The following is an 8,568-nucleotide window of genomic DNA, read 5'->3' as shown; positions in this document are numbered from 1 at the left end:
TGAAACATGAAGGAACATTTTTTCTTAAAATTGAAATAAGCTTTTTTAAAACATTCTAATGAAATTAATAAAGTCGAATAAATCTAGCCAAAGATATTGGACAAAAACTATCCAAGAGAGAATTTTTAAAAATATCCTAAGTCGTGTGTAATAGTGACCTTTAAGCAATAAACATCTTTAAGCTTAAAACTTCATATATTTATAGATCTGTTACCTAAAGCAATCACACAGCTAGTTTCAAATTAATCTTTGATGGAGGACAATATTGAAATAGAAGTATCTTTTTACGGTGATTGCATCATCTGTAAAGTCCACTATCATGATTTTACCAACTCGTATGAGTCTTATGCAATAAATTTAGAGAATGGAGACTTTAGAATAAATGAGGTGAATGTGAAGGAAATAAATTTAAATTGGATGGAGAGAAACTCAGTTTTAGATCGGTCAAGTAAGAAATTTTCGGAAGAAAAGGCAGCATTACCACCCTATGAAATCTCAAAATCACAACGATGGTCATGGAAAAGGAGTTATGATAAACAAGAAAGACATCACAACGAAAAAAAATATAAGATCAAGAAAATTAGGGTCCGACTATAGGAAAGCTTCACATTTCCTAAGAAATAACAGAGAAGATTCTTATAATATAAATTTGCAAAATATATATATTTTTCCAAATATTTTATGTTTGTTGAATGTATTTTTTATCAATGAACACGTTTTAGCTTACTTTCCATTTTCATATATGATTTATACATCATGTTTAGCTCTAGGATACCGTTTGAAACATGAAGGAATATTTTTTTCTGAAAATTGAAATAAGCTTATTTAAATCATTCTAATGAAACTATTATTCCAAATGAACTTTAAAACATCAACTGATATGTGATATGGTAAACCTTTACAAACAAATATTCCGAGTCTTACATTTCAATGAAGAAATCCCGAAATTAATTTTGAAACATCAACAGAATGTAGCAGTGGCATGGTGGACCACAAGACAACAGTCCAAAAATATTCCAAATTTCGAGACAAAAAATCAAAAATGAACTCTGAAACATCAAGAGAGTTTAACAGTGACAAGGTAAACCACTACAAAAACATTCCAACTCTTACATTTCAACGAAAAAGTTCCAAACTAAACTTTGAAACATCTGCAGAGTGTAACGATGACAAGACACAACGCTATAAAAATATTCCGAGTTTTACATTTCAACGAAAGGGCATAGTGAGAGGTGAAATCATTTCATTAGCTTACCTGCTGCCATCTTTACATCTATAGTTATAGACGACACTTTACACCTGTAGTTATAGATGGTAGCACAGTCACTCAGACACACGGGTGTAGTGAAAGAGACATGCGAAAAAGTAAGCTTTATTTAAGCTCACTTAGGGCGCTAATTTGAAACTAGCTGTGTGATTGCTTCAGGTAACAGATCTATATATAGATGAAGTGATAAGCTTAAAGATGTTTATTGCTTAAAGGTCCCTCAGGATATTTAAGAAAATGCTCTCTTGCATAGTTTTTGCCCTATATCCTTGGATTAGATAATTTCGGAGACCACACTGCCTTTCCATGACGATAAAATAAAAGTCCAAAATAGGGATAAAATCCTTTTAATAGACAGTGTATAATAAATTTTTCAAAAAATACCAGATATTTCGGTCACATATACAGTGACCGTCATCAGTAATAAAACTAAACTAAAAAAAATTAAAACAAAAGTTTATATACTAAATCAAATAAAACTACATATTGTTTAAATCTCTAATTCTTTTCAACGTAAAGGCGGAAGCTAGCCTCTCCGACCTTCTTGGATTCGGTTCATTAGCGTTCAATGATATACCATTTAGACAAAGGTCAACTACATTGGGTAACTTGAACTTTGCTCTGTCAGATTTTAATAAATTATCATAGATAGAGTTCAGCCCATCTTCACCTGTATCCCGATTCAAAGCAATATTCTAGAATAAGATTTTCTTTAATTCAAGCGTTTCACGAAAATTTTGCTTTAAACCCCGATCCCTAGAAATCAAAGAGACATTCTAAATTCTGGGAAGGATATAACTTCATAGGATCAACAAAGTGGGGTTTATCAGATCCCATGTACTTGCGGAAGCTCATATGTGGGACGTACTGACCAGAGTTTGGAAATGAGATTATTACAACATAAGGATTCTATTTCTTCTGCTTTAAAGCAGGATTCTAAGTCTGAAGATTTTAATTCAGTCCTTTCAGAACATATTTTTAATTTTCCAGACCATTTTATTTTGTTCGAGAATGTCTCTTTGATTTCTAGGGATCGGAGTTCTAGGACACCAAACATTATTATCGATGAAAAAGGGCTTAAATTAAATAAATATGTAACGTTTCTGTCACTCTAACAAAGACAACACACTTTCTTAGAAAAATTCATTTTCACTTTTTTTTAAAAGAATATGATGCATGTTTTTATCCTTCCAGTGTGTGAAAATTACTGATTTAATGCATAAAATAAACTAGGTAGTGTCGATAAATAGTCATAGAGTACCATTGGGACAGCTGCGTAGTGTCTATGAGCAAGCATAGAGTACAATTTCATGTTTGCATTCTCTTTGAGCACTAGCTTCTCTGGTAATGTTATTCTGAGTGCTTTTTTTCGTTCAGATGTAGTGTCGTCGTTCTCTTATTAAACGCCTTGTCTTTTCCTTAGGACCATTTTGTTCAGGCTTAAGGGTAACCTATTTCTGTTTCTAGTAAAACTTCTATGAGCCTGCTAATAGTATCTATGTGCAAAAATTCCTTTTCTTACATCTCTGACTTTTTAATAAACATTCTAAACGTTTGAATCGCAGGCGTATCCTAAAAATAATGGAAATATAACAATTTAATGCAAAAAAAAATTTTATTGAAATAACGGCATGTACAATATTAACATAAAAATACGAAACATACATTATTATACATTATTAATATCATTGAACTACTTTGGACATAATGAATCTCTTCCATAAAATAATTCATCATGTTCTCTCTTGATACTAGAGTTACTCTTTTCACATAGTTCATAACCAGTAGAGTAATCATTATTCCATTTTGAGTCATACACAATTTTTACTGGGGTGTCATCTACAGGTTCAATATACGTTTCGTCTTTGGTATTATTTGGTTCATTGACTATATGATCAATGGTAGTAATAATGTTCATTTGTGCTTTATTTTCCATTAATTTAGCTTTATATTCATTAGTCATATTGTCTTACAATGCCCTTTTTATTTTGCCAGCGATTACATTGTCTATTATACCATTATTTTACAGAGGTAACAGTTCTGGCACGTAAACAAGATAGGATTTATGATGTTGGTGCAGCAGTATGCATGTCTTCTATTTTACTTTACTTTCATTCGAATGATAACACCAGAAATATGACTATAACATCTATCAACAGGTAACATGTTACAAGAACCATTAGCAAGAAGTTGCCCCTCTTCATCAACTATTATTTTTATGTTGGCATTCTCTTTGAGTTCTAGCTTCTCTGGAAATGATACTTTCACATATCCGCCATTTGCATGATGGAAATTCTTGGGTACTCCAATTGAATTTAACTTCTCACTGTCATGGCAACGTATGGATATATTCCAAATGAGATCTCCACTACTACTTGTTTCATAGTTCAACTATATGTCTTTGTCAACATTAAACGAAACGATGGCTTTTTCATCTGTACACACTTTCCTCGAATAATTCATTTTCACTTTTCTTTTTAAATATGATGGAGGTGTTTATTTTTCCAATGTGTGAAAATTACTGATTTAATACATGCAATAAACTAGGTAATGTCGATAATCTGCCATAGAGTACCACTGGGCCATCCTTCTATTGTCTATGAGTCGTCTTAGATTACCATTGATACAGCCGCATTATTAAAAAAATTATTTTCCAAGTCCAAGAAATCCCCTAGTCAGAAAAAAGAAATGTTCTGCTACATCTGAATTTTTCCCAAAGAATGACTTTTCTCAAAGAAGTGTAGAAAAAATCGCTCTCTTCTGTTCTGAATTTTTCCGTAGAAGATAGAAAAAGTGTTCTGAAAAATGAGCGTTCCTGATTAAACAGTATCCTAGAGCATATTATTAAACAATTTCATACAGATAAAATGAGAATATTCAATGAAAAATCTAACACCTATGCCAAACTTCCTTAACAACTCTCTGAAATAATATCTAGTGGAGAGAAATGTCAACCTTATACCCACTATACTACTTCAGATCTCTGGGCTGTATTCTCTAAAATATACATTTCCTCGCTAAAGATATCTCAATAATATAGGAATCTTCTATACCAAACTTCCTTAACAAATCTCCGAAACTATACCTAGTTGAGAAAAAAGGCATCCTTATGCCCAACATACTGCCTCAGTCCTCTGAGCTGTATTCTCTAAAATATATATTTCCTCGCTAAAGATATTTCGATAATAAAGGATTCACCTACACCAAACTTCCTTAACAAGTCTTGGAAACTAGACCTAGTGGAGGAAAATAGTACCCTTATTTTTAATATTATTAAACAGTTTCATTCAAATAAACGATAATATTCAAAATAGAAGTCATTTAGCAGAAATCTCCTGAAACATAGATTTCGGAAGCTCATTGTGATATTTTTTATTATCATTAAACAATTTCAGTCAAATAAATTAGAATAGTAAAAAAAAACAAGACATTTTAACTGAAACCTACTGAAACCTTGATCTCGGAAGGTCATTATTTTATTTTTTATTATTATTAAACAATTTCAAACAAATAAACGAGAATATTCAAAGAAAAATCTAACATATTTGTCAAACTTCCTTAACGACTCTCTGAAATTATATCTAGTGGAGAAAAATGTCAGCCTTATACCCACCATAATGCTTCAGATCTCTGGGCTGTATTCTCTAAAATATTCATTTCCTCGCTAAAGATATCTCAATAATATAGGAATCATCTATACCAAACTTCCTTAACAAATCTCCGAAAATATACCTAGTTGAGAAAAATGGCATCCTTATGCCCAACATACTGCCTCAGTTCTCTGAGCTGTATTCTCTGAAATATATATTTCCTCGCTATAGATATTTCAATAATATAGGATTCATCTATACCAAACTTCCTTAACAAGTCTTGGAAACTAGACCTAGTGGAGGAAAATAGTACCCTTATTTTTAATATTATTAATCAGTTTCATTCAAATAAACGAAAATATTCAAAATAGAAATCATTTAGCAGAAATCTCCTGAAACATAGATCTCGGAAGCTCATTGTGATATTTTTTATTATCATTAAACAATTTCAGTCAAATAAATTAGAGTACTCAATGAAAAAAAAGACATTTTAACTGAAACCTACTGAAACCTAGATCTCGGAAGGTCATTATTTTATTTTTTATTATTATTAAACAATTTCAAACAAATAAACGAGAATATTCAAAGAAAAATCTAACACCTTTGTCATACTTCCTTAACGACTCTCTGAAATTATATCTAGTGGAGAAAAATGTCAGCCTTATACCCACCATACTGCCTCGGATTTCTGGGATATAGTCTCTAAAATGTATATATTTCATCGCTAATGATATCTCGATAATACAGGAATCACCTATACCAAACTTCCTTAAAAACTCTCTGCAACTATAGCAGGGGAGAAAAATGCCAACCTTATGCCCAACATGCTACCTCAGACCTCTGAGCTGTATTATCTAAGATATATATTTGCTCGCTAAAGATATCTCAATAATATAGGATCCACCTATGCCAAACTTCCTTAACATCTCTCTGAAATTATACCAAGTGCAGAAAAATTGCAACCTTATGTCCAGCATACTGCCTCAGATCTCTTGGCTGTATTCTCTAAAATATATATTTCCTCGCAAAAGATATCTCAATAATATAGGATTCACCTATGTCAAACTTCCTTAGCAACTCACTGAAACTATACCTAGCTGAGAAAAATAGTATCCTTCAATCAATTCAATCAAATAAACGAGAATGTTCAAAAAAAAGAAGTCATTTATTAGATATCTCCTGAAACATAGATTTTGGAAGCTCATTATGATATTTTGTATTATCATTAAACAATTTCAATCAAATAAATGAGAATATTCAAAGAAAACGAAGGCATTTTAACGGAAACCTACTGATACCTAGATCTCGGAAGGTCATTTTTTAATTTTTTATTATTATTAAACAATTTAAAACAAATAGACGAGAATATTCAAAGCAAAATCTAACACCTATTCCAAACTTCCTTAACAACTTTCTGAATTTATATCTAGTGAAAAAACTGCCAACCTTTTACCCACCATACTGTCTCAGATCTCTGGGCTGTATTCTCTAAAATATATATTTCCTCGCTAAATATATTTCAATAACATAAAAATCATCTATATCAAACTTCCTAAACAACTCTCCGAAACTATACCTAGTTGAGAAAAATCGCATCCTTATGCCCAACATGCTGTCTCAGACCTCTGAGATGTATTCTCTAAAATATATATCTCCTCGCTAAATATATCTCAATAATATAGGATTCACCTATACCCAACTTCCTTAACAACTCTAGGAAAGTATACCCAGTTGAGAAAAATAGAATCCTTATTTTTATTATTATTAAATAGTTTCAAGCAAATACCTATGCCAAACTTTCTTAACAACTTTCTGAAATTATATCTAGTGAAGAAAAATTTCAACTTTATACCCACCATACTGCCTCAGATCTCTGGGCTGTATTCTCTAAAATATATGTTTCATCGCTAAAGATGTCTCAATAATATAAGAATAACCTATATCAAACTTCCTTAACAAATCTCTGAAACTATAGCAGGGGTAAAAAATTGCCAACATTATGTCCAACATGCTGCCTCAGACCTCTGTGCTGTATTCTCTAAAATATATATTTCCTTACTAAAGATATCTCAATAATATAGGATTCACATATGCCAAACTTCCTTAACAACTCTCTGAAATTATCTCTCGTTGAGAACAATAGAATCCTTATGCCCAACATGCTGCGTCAGACCTCTGAGCAGTATTCTCTAAAATATATATTTCCTCGCTAAAGATATCTCAATAATATAGGATTCACCTATGCAAAACTTCCTTAACAACTCTAGGAAAGTATACCTAGTTGAGAAAAATAGAATCCTTATTTTTATTATTATTAAATAGTTTCAAGCAAATACCTATGCCAAACTTTCTTAACAACTTTCTGAAATTATATCTAGTGAAGAAAAATTTCAACTTTATACCCACCATACTGCCTCAGATCTCTGGGCTGTATTCTCTAAAATATATATTTCATTGCTAAAGATGTCTCAAAAATATAGGAATCACCTATATCAAACTTCCTTAACAAATCTCTGAAACTATAGCAGGGAAAAAAAAATGCCAACCTTATGCCCAACATGCTGCCTCAGACCTCTGTGCTGTATTCTCTAAAATATATATTTCCTTACTAAAGATATCTCTATAATATAGGATTCAGATATGCCAAATTTCCTTAGCAACTATCTGAAATTATCTCTAGTTGAGAACAATAGAATCCTTATGCCCAACATGCTGCCTCAGACCTCTCATCTGTATTCTCTAAAATATATATTTCCTCGCTAAATATATCTAAATAATATAGGATTCACCTATACCAAACTTCCTTAAAAACTCTAGGAAAGTATACCCAGTTGAGAAAAATAGAATCCTTATTTTTATTATTATTAAATAGTTTGAATCAAATACCTGTGCCAAACTTTCTTAACAACTTTCTGAAATTCTATCTAGTGAAGAAAAATGTCAACCTTATACCCACCATACTGCCTCAGATCTCTGGGCTGTATTCTCTAAAATATATATTTCATTGCTAAAGATGTCTCAATAATATAGGATTCACCTATGTCAAACCTCCTTAACAACTCTCTGAAACTATAGCAGGGGGAAAAAAATGCCAACCTTATGCCCAACATGCTGCCTCAGACCTCTGTGCTGTATTCTCTAAAATATATATTTCCTTACTAAAGATATCTCAATAATATAGGATTCACATATGCCAAACTTCCTTAACAACTCTCTGAAATTATCTCTCGTTGAGAACAATAGAATCCTTATGCCCAACATGCTGCGTCAGACCTCTGATCAGTATTCTCTAAAATATATATTTCCTCGCTAAAGATATCTCAATAATATAGGATTCACCTATGCAAAACTTCCTTAACAACTCTCCGAAACTATACCTAGTTGAGAAAAATGGCATCCTTATGCCCAACATACTGCCTCAGTCCTCTGAGCTGTATTCTATAAAAAATATACATTTCCTCGCTAAAGATATTTCAATAATATAGGATTCACCTATACCAAACTTCCTTAACAAGTCTTGGAAACTAGACCTAGTGGAGGAAAATAGTACCCTTATTTTTAATATTATTAAACAGTTTCATTCAAACAAACGAGAATATCCAAAATAGAAGTCATTTAGCAGAAATCTCCTGAAACATAGATCTCGGAAGCTCATTGTGATATTTTTTATTATCATTAAACAATTTCAGCCAAATAAATTAGAATATTCAA

This window comes from Artemia sp. Qi Xiang Cuo, chromosome 12 (assembly GCF_049724085.1).
Source record: "Artemia sp. Qi Xiang Cuo chromosome 12, ASM4972408v1, whole genome shotgun sequence".
Classification (NCBI taxonomy): Eukaryota; Metazoa; Arthropoda; class Branchiopoda; order Anostraca; family Artemiidae; genus Artemia; species Artemia sp. Qi Xiang Cuo.
The sequence above is the reverse complement of the archived record's forward strand: the minus strand, read 5'-3'. Positions refer to the sequence as shown.